This window comes from Elephantulus edwardii, unplaced genomic scaffold (assembly GCF_000299155.1).
Source record: "Elephantulus edwardii isolate Elephantulus edwardi_28Jun2011 unplaced genomic scaffold, EleEdw1.0 scaffold00163, whole genome shotgun sequence".
Classification (NCBI taxonomy): domain Eukaryota; kingdom Metazoa; phylum Chordata; class Mammalia; order Macroscelidea; family Macroscelididae; genus Elephantulus; species Elephantulus edwardii.
The window spans coordinates 6,392,282-6,414,491 of NW_006399913.1; the positions used below are offsets into that span (position 1 = coordinate 6,392,282).

At 37.3% G+C, this 22,210-nt stretch overlaps 1 protein-coding gene across 3 annotated transcripts in view; it reads left to right on the forward strand.

Annotated features, from left to right (window-relative positions):
* The window catches only part of DLG2 (discs, large homolog 2 (Drosophila)), a 1,891,340-nt gene that overhangs the window by 561,135 nt on the left and 1,307,995 nt on the right, over positions 1-22,210 (forward strand). The gene's annotated exons all lie outside the window — the stretch shown is intronic.

Genomic DNA, 22,210 nt, shown 5'->3' on the forward strand with positions numbered 1-22,210 from the left:
TAGTTGGTGGTTTGTTCCACAATCAGTTCCTGGCCTAGTTTTCACAGCTGATATTCAGCTTCTCCAGTGGTTCTTTCCACAAATCTAATATATTTGATTCATATACATATCATCAGGTGAAATCATGTGTAGAACCTGTGTTTATGTCTCTTATAAAACATATTTGCAATGAATAAGTCATTGTGCAAAATTCAATCATTCTCTCTCCAGCTTCATTTCTGTCACTGAGTCCATGTTTTCCAACTAATGAATCTTTTCTCGGTTCTTAGCTTTTGCAATTCAGTCAAGGAGTGCAGCCTCCAATATGGATTGAGGCTCAATGTCAAGAAGATAAAGATTCTCACCACTGGGCCAAGTGGCAGCATCAGGATGCCTGGTGAAGAGATTGAGATTGTTCACAGCTTTCATCTGCTTGGCTCCACAGTCAACAGTCTTGGCACCAGTAGCCAGGAAATTAAAGGCGTATTGCAATGGGAAAGTCTGCTGTAGTGACCTTTCCAAAGATCTGAAGAGCACTGGTATCTCTCTGGAGACTGAGGTGCATCTGATACAGGCCATGGTCTTTGCAATCACTTGCTTTGCATCAGAGTGTTGGACAATGACTAGGGAGGTTAGAAGGAGAATTCCTTTGAGCTGTGGTGCTGGAGAAGAGTATTAAGGGTACCACGGACTGCAAGGAAAACAAACAGATTCATCCTGAATAGGATTAAACCAGGCAGCTCCTTGGAGGCAAGGATTCTGAGGCTCCGTCTAACATACTTTGGACATGTTGTAAGGAGGAATCAGTCATTAGAGAGGGACATCATGCTTGGTAGGGTAGAGGGACAGTGCAGGAGGGAAAGGCCCTCTATGAGGTGGATTGATTCAGTGACTGGGGTAATTGGGATCGGTGTATCAGAGACAGTGCGATTTGCACAGGACAGAGCAGAGTTTAGGGCTGTTGTACATAGGGTCGCTATGAGTCACAAGCGACTCGATGACACATAACAACAACAATAACAATCAGCCTCAGGAGAGGAGATAGGTACTCTGGTAGGCTGATCACATCTACTGAGACATTGCTGTTGTTGTTATGTGCCGTCGAGTCACTTGTGACTCATAGCAACCCTATGTATAAGAGCCCTAAATGCTGTTCTATCCTGTGCCAAACTTGCCGTCTCTGACAGTCATTCCCACGACCTGAATCACAGAATCAATCCATCTCATCGAGAGTCTTCCTCCCCTGCACTGTCCCTTCACTCTCCCAAGCATGCTGTCCCTCTCCAAGGACAAGTCCCTCTTTGCAACATGCACAAAGTATGTCAGACCAAACATCAGAATTCTTCACTCCAAGGAGCATTCCAACTTCACCCTCTCCAGGACAAACCTGTTTGTTCTCCAAGCAGTCCATGGTATATTCAACACTCTTCTCCAGAACCACAGCTCAAAGGCCTCAATTCTCTTTCTGTCATCCCTAGTCACTGTCCAACTCTCCGATGCATAGGATGTAATTGTGAAGACTATAGCCTGAGTCAGGTGCACCTTAATCTCCAGCCTGACATCATTGCTTTTCAGTACTCTTGAGAGGACCCTCACAGCTGACTTTCCCAATGCCATTTGTCTCTTGATTTCCTGGCCGCTGTTACCAAGAGTGTTGACTGTGGAGCCAAGTAAACTAAAACTGTTAACTATTCAATCTCTTCCATGTTGTATAGTATTTGACGAAATTGTTTCTTAGTGCTGCATAGTATTTTACACTGTGGAATGTCTGGAAATCTCTCAATCTGTTTGTTGATGGCTATTTGGTCTGTTTCTATTTTCTTGCTCTTGTGAATAATACTGGTAGGAACATAGCTGTACATAAGTCAGTTCCTATTTAAGATTGCCTTGGAGTATATTTTTGTTTTGTTTTGGTTTTTTTGTTTTTATTTTCAGTTCTTATTTTTTTTACTTGGGAACTACAAAAGCTTACCATGAAGTTACTTTATCTCATTTTGTGGCACAGTTCATATCTTGCTTTTCTAGGATTAAGAGCTGAGCATATTCATTCTTCTTTTTGTTTATTAATGTATAACATTCAAATACACTGTTTTTAGAACAGATTCTTTCAATTTCCCTCTCCCCTTCTCCATTAAATTGTACAACTCCATGATTAACTTCCCCCTCCCTCTGTATAGTCTCATCCCTCTGCTTCTACTCTCTCCCACCCCTCTTGGATTCATATATTCATTCGACAATAGTGGTTTTATACAGTATTTATCCTTATGGGACTGAGTTGGTTCACTCAGCATAACGCTTTCCAGTCACTCCCAAATCAGATAATAATTTACAAAATCATTTCTCCTGCGTGCTGCATATATTCCATTGTGTGAATGTACCATAATTCCTGAATCCATTCATTTGTGGATGGACATTTGGACTGTTTCCATGTTCTTGCGATGGTGAATAATGCTGCTATGGAGTATAGTCTTAGCAGTGGAATAGCTGGGACATATGAGATTTCTATGCTCAGTTTTTGAGGAAACATCAACTAGCCTTCTAGAGTGATTGTGCCATTTTACAAACCTGCCAGCAGCACGTCATGTTATGGACCTGTCCAAAGTTCTGAAAAGCAATGATGTCAGTCTAGAGACAAATGTGTGCCTAATCCAGGCCCACAGAGGCTTGGCATGTAACATTTCCATGATCAAGTGTCTTGAGAAAAATCAAAGATGATGCACTGTTCAAGACCTATTCTGATGTAAAAACCAGCAAAGACAAAAATATCATGTTAAGGGTGAAAAGAAAGTGGCTTTATTGAGGAATAATACAGCTTGAGCTGGGCTGCATTGAGTAAAAATACAAAGCACTCATTAAGGCAGAGATAGGAATCTATATACATAGAGAACAAAAAGAAGACAAAACTGAACCCAAATAAACAATAACCAAAAAAGAGTGCAGATGAATAGATTCAGATATAAATTTAAAAAGGTAGAAGAGTCCTGATAAATTATACATAATTTATCAGTCACATTACTAGGAAGAATGGTATTTCCAGTTGTTCTGGCACATATATTATTGTATTTGTGAACACATTTGTTGTAGGAGCCAACTGTGCATCTTGTCACATTTTACCCATTAATAAATGATGTACATATTGCTGTTCATTTTCTGGATTACATTCATATATGTTGGCTCCCTTATTCTTATACTGACATGATGCCTCCAGGGTGAAACATTTCTGCTCATATGTTTATAAGTTTTGTTTGTTTTCAACCAATGGCTTTTATCAAAGTGGTTGTCTGTTGTCTGCTATACAATAACTGTACCATAATAGAATTTTACCCTTAGGAACACTATTTTTTTTTTTGCTTGTTAGTGGTTCAAGCAATGTGATTCATTAGGATCAGGGTTGTGTTTACGCACCTTCCCTGATCCCACATAGTACCTTTTACTCAATTAACTTCTTTCTAATTGACTGAGTTGAGTACATACTGCATAGGAACTCTGGTGGTATGGTCACTTAGAAATTGTTTGGAAAACCCAAAGTAGTAGTTTTTGTTGTTTTTTGTTTGTTTTTGTTTTTTTTTTTACTTATTTCTGTGTGAGTATAGCATCAAATCAGATCTGACTGGTACAGGAGGAGATTGTCCCTCCTTCCCCAGCAGAGCATCTGGTGGATTCGAACTGTGCACCTCTGGGATTGTCATTGCAGGGCCTTGCCGCTAGGCCACCAGAGCTCCCCCAAAGTAGTAGTTTTCTGACAGTTCAAATCTATCAGCGACTCCAAAGGAGAACGTTGGGCAATATCCTCCTGAACACTTTACACTTGGAGGATCAGCTATGAGTTGGTTCTCACTAGACGACAATGAGGGGACTTTTTTAGTTTTTGTTACTTAGGAGCCCTTGTTCTTAGGTACCCTTGAGATGACTACAATTTAAGAACAAAGAGTATATACCCTGACCTAGCCTATGCCATTTTCATTGTCTCTGACATACCTGAGGTGATTGTTACAGTCACTGTGTCAGTCTACCTTATTGACAGTTGTCCTTTCTTTGGGTGACTTTCCATCATTCCTAACATGATTTCCTTTTTTAAGGACTGGCATCTCCTAACAGTAAGCCCAAAATTTGTGAAACAAAGCTTCACCATCCTTGCCTCTAAGGAGTAGTTTGGCTTCACTTTCTACAAGACATATTTAGGTTTTAGGGTAGTCCATGAGATGTTCTGTACTCTTCTCCAATACCATGACTCAAAGGCATTGGTTCTTCTTCTGTCATCCTTAGACATTGTCCAACTTTTATACGTATAACAAGTGATTGAAAAGAGCATGACTTGAATCAGATGAACCTTAGTGTTTAAACTGACACCATTGTTCCTTAATATCTTGGAGATGTCCTTGCCTGCAATTTTACCCAATGTAATACATCTTGATTTCTTGACTGTGTCAAGGGTTCTGATTGTGGATGCAAGCAAGATTAAATCATTGACAATTTCAACCTTCTCTTTATCTATCTTCATGTTGCCTGTTGGCTCAGTGGTATGAGTTTTTTTGTCTTCTTGATGTTGAGATGTGATCCATGTTGAAGCTGGTAGTCTTTGATCTTTTGTAGCAAGCATTTCAAGTCCTCTTCACTTTTAGCAAGCAAAGTGTGTAACCTGCATAATACAGGCTGTTCCTCTGATCCTTATGCCACACTCTTGTTCATAAAGTCCAATAATTTGCTCACCATAGGTATGGAGAAAGGATACAACCCTGCCACACACCTTTCTTTCTGTTAAACCATGCACTGTTCTCTTGCTCTGTTCAGACTCCATAGGATTCCTAGTAGTGTAGTATACTATATATTAGGCTACTGAGCCAAAGATTGATGGTTTGAATGCACAAGCTGCTCCATTTGAGAAAGATGTGACAGTCCATCCCAACAGAAATTTACAGCTTCAGAAACCTGAAGGAGGGTCACCATGAGTCAAATTTGACTTAATGGGACTAGATTTAGTTTTATTAATTATTGTCTTTAGGTCTCAGTTTTAATCACTGCCAATGAAAAACGGAAAGAAACACAATTTAAGCATTTCTGCGAGGTTAGCCTGCCCTAGGAAAGGTTGAAAATCACACTATAATACTGTGAAAATGTGACCATTTCTTTATTATTGTCTCTAATGTGTTATTTCTTTCGGTTTTATACAGAAAACATGCTAGTTGATGGACTGTGACTATTGAAGTTTCCATTCCTCTAAGCAAATCTACCTTTGGAAACAATCTGAGGAAAGCTGTCATGTGGAAAATAATTGTCTTTTCATGTGTGGCTGGTAGTCATTTATTGTCTTACTCTGAGTGCCTCTGTTCTATCCTCTTTTGTCTCACATATTTTGATTGTCAGTTGGTTATGAGCCGTAGCATAATCAGTGGATACCCTTTGATGTCCTCTTGGCTAAAACCTATGTCTCTGTCTGCTGTCACGTCAAGGTAACATAGATCCATGTTGGACTTAAATAGAACTGACATGTGGTGGAAATGTGATGGCATTTGAGTGCCACTGATAAGAGATGATTAGTTACTTTAATTTCCAAGGAGGTTGACATATTTTATTATGCAAAAACAATAAACATGTTTTATATGAATTCTGAGGTTCACAAACTCACAACATGAGAATTCTAATTAGTATTATGTGAGACAAGCAGAGGGCAAATGAGCTTATAATTTTGCTTGAATTAAAATTTCAGAGCTTTCCTCAAGGGTCCCTTTTGAGAGAAGCAATGTGTTCCCAGGAGAATCTAATGACCTTCTGAATTTACAACTCCTTAGTACCAATCTCTCATAGGAAAAACATTGCCTTTCTGATTGGATCATAGGTTAGATACTTAGTTTTGGAATGTTTCAGGTAAAGTCCCAACTCTGAGACTGTGGAGGCCATTGGGTATAGTTGTAACAGCAATAATCTAAGATTCCAGAGAGCTAAGAACTAACCCCAGCTCTGCTTCTTATTAGCTGTGTGACTTCAGGCAAGTCATTTAATGTTTTAAGGCTCTTAAGTTTCATATACTTAAAAAATGAATATCATAATTCCTCTGAAATCCCATAGTAATTTATTTGTTATCACTCTTATGGGAAGAAAATAGAAAGCATAATATTAATTTACTAGCTTCTATATGCAAACCTTGTGCTAAACATTTTTATGTCTGTTATTTAATAAATACAGCAAAGTTTAAATGTTATTTGCTTAATCAGTGACATAACTGGATTCAGAATTTAAGTACCCATGGTTAGAGAATGAAGCAAGTAGAAAGAAAAGAAGGGAGAGGGAAAAGAAAGGAAAAACATCAAACCTAAATGACTCACTACTTCATCATCTGTATCTTCTTAGTTTCATTTCTTGACCCTTGAATATTTTGCTTTCTGTCTGACATTGAGTAAGTTGACTATTCATTCACTCAAAAATGTTTCTTTTCTACCAAGGCCAGATGTTGTTGCAGATTTTGAAAGCACAGTGTTGAGTTTAATTGCAAAATGGTATTTCTCATGGGGCTTTCAGTTAGCAGTGAATACATGAGAAGAAAATGAAACAATATACGTGAAATGGTTTTTAAAATAAAATACACATTTAAGTTAAATTTGAGGCTATTTCCATATTTAATTTTACCCTAGGATGGATTTGGGTTCCTTCTTCTTTTTGTTGTTGTTTGTTACATACTATTAAATTGTAAACAACTCATAGCTGACTCTGCAGCAGCTTTTCAGAGGCTATAAATCACACAGAGGACATTGTCCATTTTTTTCCCCACAGAGCAGCTGGTGCATTTGGATCATGTGCCTTGCGTTGGCAATGCAGCTCCTTTCGGCTAAGCTACCAGAAGCTCCTAACATTTCCCTTTATGTGACAGTAGTATACTTTCTAGATCAAATTCTTCATGTTGAAGAAAGCAACAATCAGTACCACTGTGAATCTTGCCTCCAAAACCCAGGTTGTCATGAATTCACTAAGTATGGCATTACATGCCCCATGGTTAGTAAAATGAGAACAACTTAGGAGGTAGTATGGCACATAATAGAAGCAAGAATAACAAGCAAAAATTGATTAAAGTTTATAGTTATGACATTATAAGGTTGTCAAAGCTAACAGCAGAGTTGAGGTATCTAAGAACAGGAATCCTGTCTTTTCATTCAACAATATAGTTGAGATGTCAATAAGTTAGATAAGTCATGGGATAATACATACCAAATATCTTGCCTATTGCCTACAATAATATATGCAAAAAATATAATGATTTTTAGCAAATGATACTCTATAGTCATGGCTGTTGGTGAACAGGCAAAAATTTAAAATTTAATGACAATGGTTTGAATCTAACACCCTGATTTAAATACTCCTCATCTTTGTGGGGTTTTTTGTTTGTTTTTCTCATTTTTATTGATTTTAATAAATATTTACAGAGATTTTAGATTTCCATTCATTCATTGCTGCACTTTTCTCCCTGCCCACCCCTCCCCACTAGTTTGATTCTCTCTTTGAAAAGAAAAAGAAAAAAAAACCCCTTCATTGGTATAAAATTCCCGCATTCCCCCCCTCTAGCCAAGTACACTTCTCTATGCAACCTTAATTCTGGACTCCTGTGCTAACCATAATACTCAATCATATATCACCTCTAATCTGTTCTTTCCCTCATCTGTTTCAGTATTCCTTATCTTTGTACGGTTATTTACTCCAATCTAAATAACAATGTATGTCCAAGTTGTAACAGCCTTTGTTTGTTAGTTTCTTCTGCATCTCTTTCAAACAGATTTCTTTTCAAGAAATTAAGAAAGCATAAAGCTAGATGAAAGATAAAGAACCTTGCAGTTCAAGAGACTGGTATTTTTTAAATTAAACAATAGTAAACAGAAAGCTTCATGAAATCAATTCTTACAAGTAATCAGAACATTTTTGCCATCTACTTGTGATTATTATGCATACTTTGGATGTCTGATGGCTTGAGAAGATACACAGTATAATGGCATGCCTGGTTCCCTGCTCCAGAACCCTACATAAAACCAACCTATAGATGAGGTCCAGCCCTAGACCTCAGAAACTACCATCACCTGGAAGAATTGAAGTATTCTCTTTTTTTTTTTTGCTCAGTGGAATTAAGATCAGATCATATTTCTTCTTCTAGCATTATGTCTGCTTACTGTTTCATTCCTAAAATGTCACAGCTTGACTACTAGTCATTATATATATGGTGGAATGACAAAAGCTGAACACTTGTCTTCACAGAGCTTGGAGAATACATGTGGTTGATAGATGCTATCAGGTCAGCTCCCTCTCACAGCTACCGAATGCACAGGATGGAATACTTCCTGCCTTGTGCACCCTCACCATCACTCCTCTCTGAGCTTATTGTTGCCCCCACTGCTTCAATCCATCTCACTGAAGATTTTCCTCTTTTTAAATGACTCACTACCTTACCAAGCATGATCCCCTTCTCAAGAAACTGGTATTTTCTTATATTCAAAATATATAGGATAAAATCTTGCCATTTCAGTTTCAAAGGAATGCTCTAGCTTTAATTCTTCCAAGACCGATTTGTTCATTTTTCCTGACAGCCTAATATCTTTCACCAATATCATAGCTCAAAGAGAGCTCTGGTGGCCTAGTGGCAAGAAGCTGCACTGAAATTCCAAAGCACATGACGTGGCTCAAGGCCACCAGCTACTTCTCTGGAAAAATATGAGCAATCTTTTCCCATGTGATGAACTGCCTCTCAAAACCCATTAGTTTTGGCACATAACAACAATGACAACAACAACAACAAAAGCCTAAATATTGGCTTTTTTTAGCAATTATTGTTAGTCCCCTCTGGTTTCCAGCTACTTTACATACAGATATATGGCCTTGCAAATTATCAACAGGCTCAATTATGGGCTGGATCCGACACAACAGTGCACAACAACAAAACCAATGATAATTCAAATGCATCCATTTTTCTTTGTTGTGTATTTGTAAATGAAGTAATGGTAATTTGTGAGACAGCTGAGTCCAATCTCTCCTAACTCCAAAAAGGTGAACTGTCTTCAACAATAATATTCACAACATCAAACTAAGAGCTGTAAGGTCAGATATGGCCCAACTGCTTGACCTAGATCTACTTATCACCGGATCCGAAATTTATTGCAAAATTTGTGGGGTTTATTGGGGAAACATGTTGTGGAGGGAAAAGCAAAGGATATCACTCAGTGAAGGTCTAAGTTTTAGTGAACAGCAGTCCAAAGCTAGGTTAACAGCAAGACAGAATTTCTCAAATAGTTCATACAGCTTCTCAATAAGCAAGTAAAAGTCCAAGTTCAGTTCAGCAACACAAATGCAAGATCCTCTAGTTTCCTTAATCTTCCAGCAAGCTTTGTTGCATAGCCATTATAAGTCAGCTTGTCCTTGAATTGTCCAGTAAGCAGAACCTTTAAATCTGACTCCATCTCTAGAGCTCCATCAGGCTACTACTTCTCATCACCAGTCTCTCTATAGTGTGGTTAACTCGTTGTCTTATGTTGCCCTCACAGTTGATGATGTTGAAGATGCTGATCAAGGCAAACCATTTGTCTGCATTTAGGGCAGCTTGAGGCCAAACTCACAGAGGGACTAAGGCTATGGATATAAAAGCTATTTGCAAAAGTTCTAATACTATCAAATTGTTTCTTTTCTTCCTTTCACATTCCTTTGGGGCAATTAAAAAGAATAACTTGAGTCAGGTACACCTTAATCCTCAGAGAAACATCCTTACTTTTTGGCAATTTAGCAAGGCCCTATGATAGTAGATTTGACCAATGCACCACCTTGCTTGATTTCCCCCCCCCCGCCATTACTGTTTCCATAGGCATTGATGTAAATAAAAGCAAACTGAAGTCCTTGGCAACACCAGTATATTTTTCTATTTAACATAATGTTACTTATTGATCCAATTTGAGATTTTTGTATTATGTGAATTTCATGGAAGTCTGTAGTCTTAATCTATACAAATAGGTACTTTAAATACTCCGCAAAGCAAGTTTATGCAACTGCACATCACGGGTTGTTAATGTATCTTTCTCCAATTCTGATGCTGTATTTGTTTTCATATAGTCCAGCTTCTTGAAATGCCTGTTCAGAATATGGATGGAACAAGTGTGATAAAAGGATATAATCTAGAGACATCTTTCTTAATTTAAACTACACAATATCCTCTTGTTCTTTCAGTGACTGCCTCTTGGTCAATGCATGGGTTTGGCATAAGCATAATTAAATATTCTGAAATTCCTTTTATGTGTAATGTTATCTACAGTTTGTTATGGTCCACAGATAAAAGTCTTTGCATAATCAGTAAAACACAGATAAGTATTTTTCTCATATTCTCTGCTTTAAATCAAAGAAACAACTAGCATCAGTAAAAATATTAGGGACATCAAATAAATGAAATGAAAATTGTTACCTATTATGGAAGTAACACTAATATTGGGATAAACATAGTGGATATGGACAGGTCAGAAGAGATTAGAGGATAGATGGGGGTTTTAAAAAAAATGAGTTATATCTAAGGTGTTATAACTTATTCTTTGCTTTCAACAAATGTATACTTGGTGTCTAGAAGCAGAGTATTTGTGTGGTGTTTGGTATGCCATAATTTTCACGATTAGTTGCTATGCATTGGAAAGCTGGACAATGAATAAGGGGGATAGAAAAATCGATACTTTTGAGTTGCGGTGCTGATAAAAAGTATATACTATGGACTGCTAGGAGAATAGACAAGTTCATCGTAGAGAGGGTGAAACAGGCTGTTCCTTGAAGGCAAGGATTCTGAAGCTCTATCTGACTTACTTTGGGCGTGTTGCAAAGAGGGACCAATCCTTGGAGAGGGATATCATGCTTGGAAGGGTAGAAGGACAGCTAAGAGAAGAATACCTTGGATGAGATGGATTGACTCTATGACTAGGGTAATGGGTGGTAGGTGTGCTAGAAACAAACAGGTTGTTTCAAGATAGAGCAGAGTTCAGAGTTGTACATCAGGTTGCTGCAAGTCACAAGCAACTTGATGGCATATAACAACAACAACAACAACAGCCTAAATATTGGCTTTTTGTAGCCATTATTGTTAGTCCCCTTTGGTTTCCAGTTACTTTACATACAGACATATGGTCTTGCAAATTATCAACAGGTGTAGGACTATGATAAGAGAGAGAGTGCTTCCCACCCTGGACAGTAAGATTTGACGTAAGCATGACTTGTAGCAACAAGACTTTCGGGAGATTGGAGCAAGACTGTGGTGAGAGATAGCCCCTGGTGATGGTAGTAGAGAGACTGGCATTGCTGGGAGAAACTGGATCAAGGTGTGGCCTGAGTTTTCTTGTATTTGTGTTGGCCACACTTCAAGGTTTTGTTGACTTCCCGGATGCTGGAAGGAAAAGCTTTCTTAGACTGCTCTGAGGCAAACAGTGATAATTTGGATTTAACTGCTGAACTGAAACCAAAGCCTGAACTAACAGAGGTATTGTGCCTTGGAACTGTGGGGCTAAACCCTGGATTTTCATTGTGTGATACTCTTTTCCACCCAGACTCTCCAACTTACTTTTCTAATAAACTCCATTCTCTGTACCACAATTGGGAGTCAACAACTCCCAATAATAAATGAATCTCTTGCTGCTGATGGCACTCAACAAGTGCTGTGGGTCTGGACTATGGGCTCTTTATCTGCTTTCTGCTCTGGGGCAGTTAGGGACTGTGCTGTTCTCACTCCTTCTTACCCTTTGAGAGAAACTCTCACAGTGCTGTGCCCCCCATGTCTTGTTTTCTCCTCTTTAAACAGTTTGTGACCTAGAAATGAAATGAATAATACCAAGTCTCTATTCTTCAGTAGAGGATACTTGTTAAATACTAATTAGGAAGATGGTATTATGTTGAGAGTTAAAAAATAAAATCTATGGAAAGAAGGACAATTCAGGTGTGTACTGAAAAACTGAATACATTGATATTTGGGTCACAGTTCAAATCTACCAGTTGTTCCATGGGAGAATGATAGCAATTTCCTACTTTGTGGTGAACAGCCTCTGAAAACCCATTGGAGGGTTAGCTATGAGTTGCTTCTGATTCAATGGTAAACAATAACAACATATTGGGTTCAGACCCTTCTCAGGGGCTCAGTTTTCTCAGAGGACTGAAAAAAGTAAGATGCTATTGTTGTTGGGTGCCATAGAGTAGACTATGTGTAAAATAAAACTTGTATATAACTTGTAACAGAATGAATTAAAAACTTCCCCTGTCTTGTGCCATCCTCATGGACTCTACAATGCTCAAGCCCATTGTTTGCTGTATCACTATATTGGCAATAAGTATTGGATATACAAATTGGACTAACAAATAACAAGCAAAGCTGTCTTGGAGGAAGTATAACCAGAGAAGGATGGTGAAAGTTCATCTTACATAGTTGGGGCCTGTTATCAAGAAGCACCAAAACTTGGAAAAAGACAGCATTCTGGGAAAAGTAGAGATTAAGTAAAATAAAAGAAAGGGAGATAGAAGACTGGGAAAGATATGTAAAAAAGGCATAAGAAACAAAATGAGGGGGGGTCCTTGAAACAGTAGGGGGGTTTTGCATTAGAAGACAAGAAAAATGATCTAGGTGATTAGGTCAATGATTGTCTAAATTGTAGAGTATGGAGTCCCCTTTAGAGCATGATGGAATTTAAAATGGAAAATTACTGGGAGAACATTCAGTGAAGGAGTTATTTTTAAAGGGGCATGTACATTTGTGTGTATGTCTTAAGAGTAATAGCAGGTTGAAACAAAGTATTGATATGCTATTTCCAAATGTAGGAATCATTTGGAGCCTATTCTTAAGGCAGTGTGGTGATAGAAGCTTCAAAAGGAAAAAAGTCTGGAAGTAAGTGAAATTGGAGGTTTAAGAAATCTTCAACAAGTTTTAAAATTTGTTTATAAGTGGATCTGAATGCCAGATGTATTCAGGGATTCCCCAGAATAAACCATTCATTACTCAACCCTATGATACTGCAGAGATTCCGTTTCTCCTTCTGAGCACTGACCTTCCCAGATTATAGGATATTTGGCTCTCCTGTGGAAGGTTCATGGGGAAAACTGATTAGATTAATGCTATTTAAGTGAATACTTTCTTTTGAAATTTGCTTGAAACTTTTAAAGTCCAAGGGAAAATGGGGGGTTGGGCAGAAGCGCTCAAATTCAATCACATAGACATGGCCTAAGATTTTGAGTCAGTTACTTAACATTCCTTGACAAAATTTCCAATATGCCCCCAAGTTCTATTTTTAGTACTACATAGTAAGCACCATGAGAAGTTCAAAATAGATATGAAATAGTCCATATGACATTGCCCTGCTATCCTGAAGATGCCATTTCCCTAGTGGTTTGCATCTCCCTAAGGCTTTGAGAGAGAAAGATGGACAATCAACTTCTGTGCTGTTTACAGCCTTTGAAAAGTTGTTGAAATAATAGTCTTGAGTCAGTTTTGATTCTATTGCAATGAGTGACTGAATTTCCTGGTGTTATAAACTGTGAGAAAACAATGAACAGTCTTCTCTCATGTAATTTGCAGTCTTGGAAAACCAATGGAGGGTCAGTTATGAGTCAGCATGAACTCAAGGTAAAAGCATTTTTATTTGTTTCTTTGATTGTTTTGGATTTCCTAAATTTTACCTAATCCAGGCCATGGTCGTAATTACTTGCTGTGCATCAGAGAACTAGACAATGACTAAGGATGACAGAAGAAGAATTGATGCTTTTGAGCTATGGTGCTGGCAAAGAACCTTGAACATACCATTGACTGCCAAGAAAACAAGTCTGTCTTGGAGAGGGTGAAACAAAGCTTTTCCTTGAAGGCTACGAGTTTGAAGCCTGTCTTACAGACTTTGGGCACATGTCCAGGAAGGACCAGTCCTTGGAGAGGGACATGATGCTTGGAAGTGCAGAATGACAGCACAGGAGAAGAAGACCCCAGATGAGATGGATTGACTCAATAACTGGGGTAATGTATGTAGATGTGTCAGAGTCAATGAGACTGGCTCAGGACAGGGCAGGCTTCAGAGCTCCTGTAGATAGGGTCGCTATTCGTCACTGGCAACTCGAAAATACATAACAATAAAACAGTTGTGCTATATATAGTGAATGAATGATGAACTATATCCTCCCATTTGATTTACTGTCTTGAAAAGCCATTGGCAGGTCAGCTGTGAGTCAGTTTTGACTCCGTGGTATACAACAACAATAATTACTCTTTAACACAATATGGAAAACTTCATGCTTTTAAACAATGCAAATTTATTATTGTAAGGCTTTGGAGATAAAAAGTACAAAATAGTCTAATTGGGATAAAATAAACATGTAGAAGTTCATGTTTCTTCTTAAAATCCATCTTGTTATTTTAATTTTCCAGATTTAATTTTCTAGAAGCAGAGACCACTTCTATTCCTTGCCCTATGATATCTTCCTCCATCTTCAAAGCTGACAGAATAGTATCTTCTAACATCTTTTTCTTATTTTCCTGCCTTCTTTCATCTATAAAAACATTGGCTTACATTAAACACATCTAAATAAACCAGGATGATCTAACCATCTCAAAATCATTAACTTTACCACATTTGCAAAGATTGCTTTTCCCAGCAAAGGTGATATAGTCACAGGTTTAGAGCAATAAGACTTGGACATTCTTGAAGGACAATTACTCTGCCTAGCACACAATCCTGAAAAAAAAATGTGATTCAACACGAGAGCCTCTGCCGATGAGGAGCCATGACTTTGACTTGGGTGGGGCTGGTTGGAGAGAAGAGATGTGGGTGAGAGAGACAGTGATGAGGAATTAGGGAGAAAGTCGCCAAACTCACCAGTTCCAAAGCCTTCCCCTGCTTACATTTATGGAAACAGGGACTGAGCATTGTCTTTTTTTTCTGCTTAGCAAAACTAATTTCACTGCTTGGTCATGGAAAATTACTTTTATGCAGATAGTAAAAGGCATCAAAAGTCTGAGCATTTGCCAAAGGCAAAGCTTCCCAGTGAATCAGTGCAGTGGCGTCAGTAAGGTTCGTGTCACCAGCACTGGAACTCATGTTGTCACTTCCCCTCCCACACCCTGTGTGAACCTCCTCTCATACCCACCGAGAAAGACTCCTGAGTAATGTTTATTATCAACTTTAATCATACATGATTAAGCTGGTTATAATGACTGGCATGTAGTTTGTGATAAGTATCATTGTAAATTGTTCCCATTTCATATTGCTTACCTTATATAAACTATTAGTCACAAATTCATTTTGTAAAATCTTTCTCCGTTAAATTGCAACCTCATTGAATAGAACATTATTATTATTAACTGAGTGAAAACCTTTGTTTACTTTTTTCTTTTAATTACTACTTCCGTGTCAAAGGAGTCATTCTTCTCAACACAATATTATAGTACAAACACAAGAAAATTTGACAAAATCAGTGACTGTAAACACAATGGGAGCAATGAAAACAGCAGCATGTGCTTGTGTGCATATAGATGAACGCACGTGATATGAAACATAATCTTAATTGTGTAATAATGATAGTTCTGCTGAAGTGCATTAGAAAGTTCAATAAGTAAATGATCATGGAATTCTAGCCTTGTAGCTATGTATACTGATACACATTGAACTTATGAAAAATATTTTTGTTGTTATAACTATGATATTTTTTGTCAAAAATAATACATTTTTTCTTTTATAGTACACATTTTATTTTGGTGCCACATCCTTTGACGTTTTTAACCCAGTGTGGTCTGCAGTTCTTGCACTTGCTTAGTGACACCATGGAATCAGTAATGATCAGCTCTGTGGTATTTAAGTTTGGCTTTGTCAAGTCACCATTACACTAATTCCAAAGCTTATAGACATTCCAGGAAAGAAGGAAGATGTGACTGGAAAATTATATATTCTCATCCTATTTTATCCCCCTCCCACACCCTGTCAGTCTTCTACAACTTTCTTTCTCATTATAAAAGAGAAAGAAGGGAATTTTTCATTTTCAGCTAGTGGAAATGTTTGTATTCTGTCTTAGAAGTTTAGGAGTAATCATAATACAATTACAAAAATTTGATTGGAGGAATTGAGTGTCCGGTGGGCATTTTCTATATCCCTTAGTTTCAGTATTTAAAATAGGAAAACATAAATGAGAAATCACATTACACTTCATTTAATCTAGTAGTTTCCATCACCAGTTTCTGAGGCCCACTACATTTCTTGAATGGAGTGAAGGTAAGATGACACAATCATAATAGTGATGGTGGTAATGGTAGTTGTGGTGATGGCCATGGTATAATAATAAGAAGAATGACATTGATGAAAAAATAAACATGTATTGCATAGGCTAGATTCTACACAAAGTACTTTATATTGATTATTTTACAACTTACAGCAATTTTGTGAGCTATACACTATTTTTTTTACCTTGTACAACTAAGGAAGTAAAAGATTAACATTTTTTACTAAAAATTTTGTGTTCTTAACTATGTACTTTACAACATTTCAGAACCTAATCCAATTGAACATTTGTTCCACAAATGTCTGTATATTCTATATAAAGAAACCAGTCCAATTTCTTAGTCTAGAGTTATATCAACCCATTCTGCTAACAATGGTTTTCTTGGGGTAATTAGAAGACTATCTTATATATAGGTTAAAATGAAAGAAAAAAAAGAAATCTTTGCTGAGTGTATGCTGTTAGGTTTGTAGAAAATTTTTCAGTACATGGATGCTACAGGGTAAAATAATAAAACTATCTTTTATTGCTTCTTGAACTTCTTTTTATGAAATATAATATATTCCAGCATTAAATTTATTTGGTTTATATTTCTGATTTGTGAAATTAATTCGGCATGCTATTTTATAAATTCTGTTTGGTCATAATTTTTCACTTTGTGTTTACTTAAAACTTCTTTTGAAAACCTCCAGAATACATCAAGCCGTTTTTTTTCTTCAACAACCATATCTATCATAATAATTGCCATATTAAGGGAAAGTTGCATACTGCCTTCGAGAGATAAAGCCTAAAGAACCAACTTTAAATGTGGACCTTGGAAAAGCAGCTTCCTCAAGGATCAGGTCATAGCACTAGGAAAAAGAGAATCAGGTGAAAACTCTGGCACAGGAAGTATGAACATTTTGAGTGAGAGTTATAGCAAAAAAAAAAAATCCCATTTTTACAATTTTTAGGAACTACTGACTAAGGGTTGGAAGTACTTACAGAATTTTGGAGTAGAAACTACAGACAAATTGAAACTATCCTTTGCCATCAAGAAATACCATGAAGGAATGATATTGAGAACACTTCTCAAATATGGCTGCTTTATTGTGGTTGTGCTCAAGCCATACTATATGATTAGAATTCATAATTATAACTCATGAGGTTTGGGCATCTATGATTTTTCTCCCTCACTACACCAAGCCGGAGGTCCTTTTAGTACAGTAGCCCAAACATTTTTCTACTAACCAAAAGGTTGGTGGGTAGGGTTAACTGCTCTACAAGAGAAACGTGAGATTATCTGCTTTAAATCCAGAAAGATTTACAGCCTGAGAACCATATGGACAATTCCTCAGGGATGCTGTGAATTGGAATTTACCTGATGACAGTAGGCTTGGTTTGAGTTTTAGTATCCTTGACTATGCCCCATCATGTTGATACCTGCCCCTAGCTTCAAATATTTCCCGATGAAAACAGTATATCCTGACATTCTAGCTCTTCCTATCACATTAGATTTATGTTGAGGGAACAGTTCTGGCAGCTTTGATTTACTAATTGTTTATATCTTATTCCAACAGTAAGTAAATACTTGATTTGAATATCATCCACAGTACTCTATTATTCTAACTCATACAATTACCATATCAATATTTTTTGGATATCTAATATGAATTGATCTGAATGTCTATCTATGTTTCTTTGACTACACAAAAATGTTTGACTGTGTGGATTACAACAAATTGTGGCTATCTCTGAGAAAAATGGAAATCCCAGAACACTTGATCATGCTTATGCAAAATCTATACTTGGACCAGGAAGAAGTAGTCAGAACAGAGCAAGGAAACATTGCATTATTCAAAATTGAGAAGAGTGTATGCCAGGCATGTGTCCTGTCTTCATACCCTTTCAATCTATATGCAGAACAGATCATCCAGGAGGCTGGACTCTATGAGGAGAAATGTAGAATCAGGATTGGGGGTAGATTCATCGACAATCTGTGTTATGCAGACGACACAATCCTACTTGCTGAAACCAAGGAGGACTTGGTGCATTTGCTACAGAATGTCAAAGACTGCAAACTTAAATATGAATTGAAACTCTGCGTAAAGAAAACAAAGATTCTCACCACTGGGATGGTGAAGAGATTGAGATTGTTAACAGCTTCAGTTTGCTTGGCCCCACTATCAACACTCTTGGTATCACCAGCCAGGAAATTAAAAGACTAATTGCATTGAGAAAATATTCTGTGAGGGACCTCGCCAAAACAAAGTACAGAAGAGCAACGATGTCAGTCTGGAGACTAAGGTTCTCCTGATCCAGGCCGTAGTCTTCGCAATTACTTCATATGCATCAGAAAGCTGGACAATGACTAGGAGTGATAGAAAGAGAATTGATACCTTTGAGCTTTGGTGCTGGAGACAAGTATTGAATTCACCATGTATTGCCAGGAGAAAAAATGGGTTTGTTCTAGAGAGGATGAAACCAGGCTGCTCCTTGGAAGCAAGGTTTCTGACGCTTTAGCTGACATATATTGAGTATGTTTCAAGGAAGGAACAATTCTTGGAAAGGGACATCATGCTTCGGAGGGTGGAGGGACAGCACAAGAGAAGACTCTCAATGAGATGGATTGATTCTGTGACTGGGGTAATGAGATAGCTGTGTCACAGACAACAAGGTTGGCATGAGATAGAGCAGGGTTTAGGGTTGTTGTACATAGGGTTGCTATGAGTTGCAAGTGACTAGATGACACATAACAATAACAACAACATGAATTATTACACATAATAATTATAAGAACAAATTTATGAAAAGTTCCATTTTCCAAAAAATATGTGTTATAGTTGTGTACTATTGAGTTAGAACCTCTAGTGGGATTTCAGAGGCAGTAAATTGCACAGGAGGAGACTGCCCATGCTTCTTCCACAGAACTACTGGTGGGTTCAAACCATATGCCTTTGAGGTGGGAGTGTAATTCCTTAACAACGAAGCTAACAAAGCTTCCTGCAGAATATGAGAGTGAGGGGGGAAAATCTATTAGTCTACGGGGAAGATAAAAAAAGACATTACTAATACTATATTCATATGGATAAGAAAAGAGAACTCAGAAGTTGTAAGCCTATAGGATTTATCATTACTTCAAACAAACATTAAATATAGTGTCACAAATAATTAAATATAAATTAATACTTTTAAAATTTATATTAATACCTTTTTAATTTAGATAGAGTATAATAAAATAGTATATATAAAAGATAATATAATGAGTTGACATGGGTCAGAGGGATTTCTTAACGAGATTTTCTGACCTGGAGAGGACGAAGGTAAAATTTCTCCTTATTTATTATATTTTCTTTCTAAGTGTGGAACAGAAAAAGGAAACATAGAAATTACATGATTATTATTCTGAATGAATTTAAAAACACAAGATCTGGAGAGGAATTTTTAATTTACATTATGGCTCTAACAATATATCTTACACCACTTGAGTAAACTTTAACATTTATCTGAAGCTCAGTTTCACAAATATAAAATACATATAGCACCAGAGCATACCTCAGAAAGTTGCTAAAATAATTCAAGTAAGTAATAAATGATAACCACCATATATATATACATATATATATATATACACAGTATGTGTGTATATATCTTCTCTATCTATCATCTATCATCTATCATCTATCTATCTATCTATCTATCTATCTATCTATCTATCTATCTATCATCTATCTATCTCCCAACTCTTTCTGTCTCTGTCTCTGTGTATGTGTGTGTGTATACATGTTGTTATGTGCCATCGAGTTGCCTGCAACTCATTGTGACCCTAAGTACAACAGCCCTAAACCCTGCTCTATCCTGTGCGAATTTTATTGTCTCCAACAAATCTACGCCCATTACCCCAGTCACTGAATCAATCCATCTCATCAAGGATCTTTCTCTCTTGCTTGCCTCCACCCTCCCAAGAATGATGTCCCTCTACAAGGACTGGTTCCTCCTTGAAACATGTCCAAAGTATGTCAGAGGAAGCCTCAGAATCTTTGCCTTCAAGGAGCAGCCTGTCTTCACCCTCTCCAGGATGAATTTGTTCGTTCTCCTAGCAGTCCATAGTATATTCAGTATATATTGAGCACCACAGCTCAAGGGCATCAACTCTCCTTCTATCATTCCTAGTCATTTACTAACTAGCTCTCTGATGCATAGCAAGTAATTGCAAAGACCATGGCCTGTATTAGGTGGACCTTAGTCTACAGACCGACATCATTGCTCTTCAGTACTTTGGAGAGGTCTCTGAAAACAGACTTTTCCAATGAAATTCATCTTTTAATTTCCTGGTTGCTGGTACCAAGAGTGTTGAATGTAGAGTCAAGCAAATTGAAGTTGTTAACAATCTCGATCTTCACCATCAATCATGATGCTGCCAGTCAGGCCAGCCAGTGGTGAGAATCTTTGTTTTCTTGATGTTGAGTTTCAATCTGTATTGAAGGCTGCAATCACTGACCTTCTGTAGCAAGTGCTTCAGGTCCTCCTCAGTCTCAGCAAGCAAGGTTGCTGCATAATGCAGATTGTTAATGAATCTACCTCCAATCCAGATAGTTAGATAGATAGATAGATAGATAGATAGATAGATAGATAGATAGATAGATATTAGATATTAGAGACAGAGATGATATATTTGTTGTTGTTGTTGTTGTTATACATGACATCAAGTTGACTGTAACTCATAGTGACCTTATGCTCTGAACCCTGCCCTATCCTAGGCCAATCTCATTGTTTCCAACAAACCTACCCCCATTAAGAGAGTTACTGTTATGTTACATTGTTATATCAATTATAATTCCTTCAATTGAAAATTATCTTTGTCCCTTAGAAGGCAATGTTCTTAAATACATCCTTATAATAGCAATGCATATGAAGCTCCTATTTTAGAACTATGAATGCACTGTGACTATTATGTACTGTTATCTCTATACACAGTAAACCAAACCAGAGTATAAAGAGAAAAGTCTTTTTCTCAATGTATTAAATTATTTTTGGATAAAATAAAGAATATCATATTTAGGGAGGACTTATAAAAGGCCAGACAAATTGCTAGATGAATGAAAATATGAAAAAGTAAATAAAACATAGACTTTGTTTATAGGAAGCTAGGAAATATTAAATACTATAAAGGAGAAGAAGACTTTGTAGATTATTAGGAAGACTTTTAGGAAGGAGGTAGACTTTTAGCTTGGTATTAAAGATAAGGCTGTATTTGAGTGCATGAAAAGCCCATGGAAAATAATTCCAGAAAGAAGGTACATTATGAATATAAATATTATACTGACATTTGTCGTTGTGGTTGTGGTTGTTGTTGTTGTTAGATCCTGTTGAGTAGAGTACGACTCATAATGACCCTCTGAACAAAAGATCTGAACCCTGCTCTCTCCTGTGCCATCCTTCTACCCCATGACACACAAGAGCCTATTATGGAAACCACATTGTTGATCCATCTGGTTAAGGGTCTTTCTCTCTTTCACGAACCTGCCACCCTTCCCAGCATCATGCCCCTCTTTAGGGAATAGGCCCTTCTAGCAAAGCACACAAGCTATGCCCTCTCCAAGACATGTTTGTTCTTTTGGAAGACCATGGGGTTTTCAGCACTCTTCTCCTACACCATATTTCAAAGGCATGAAATGTTCTTCTGTCATACCTAGTGATTGTCCAGCTCTCAAATGTATAGCAAATGACTAAAATTACCACTGAAAATACCTTTTGTAAAAGATAAAAATGATTATTTATACATGGATCTCACCTGATGGGCTGCATAGAAATAAGATTGACTCCATTTGTGGAAGAAATCATTGGAGAAGCTCAATATCGGCAGTCGAAACTAGGTCAGATATGATCTTGAATAAATTCCCTCTGAATTTCAAGATTGTTTTAAGAATAGGTTTGAGGCATTGAACACCAGTAAACAAAGACCAGACAAGTGTGTGATGATACCAAGGATATTATCCATGAAGAAAACAAAAGATCATTA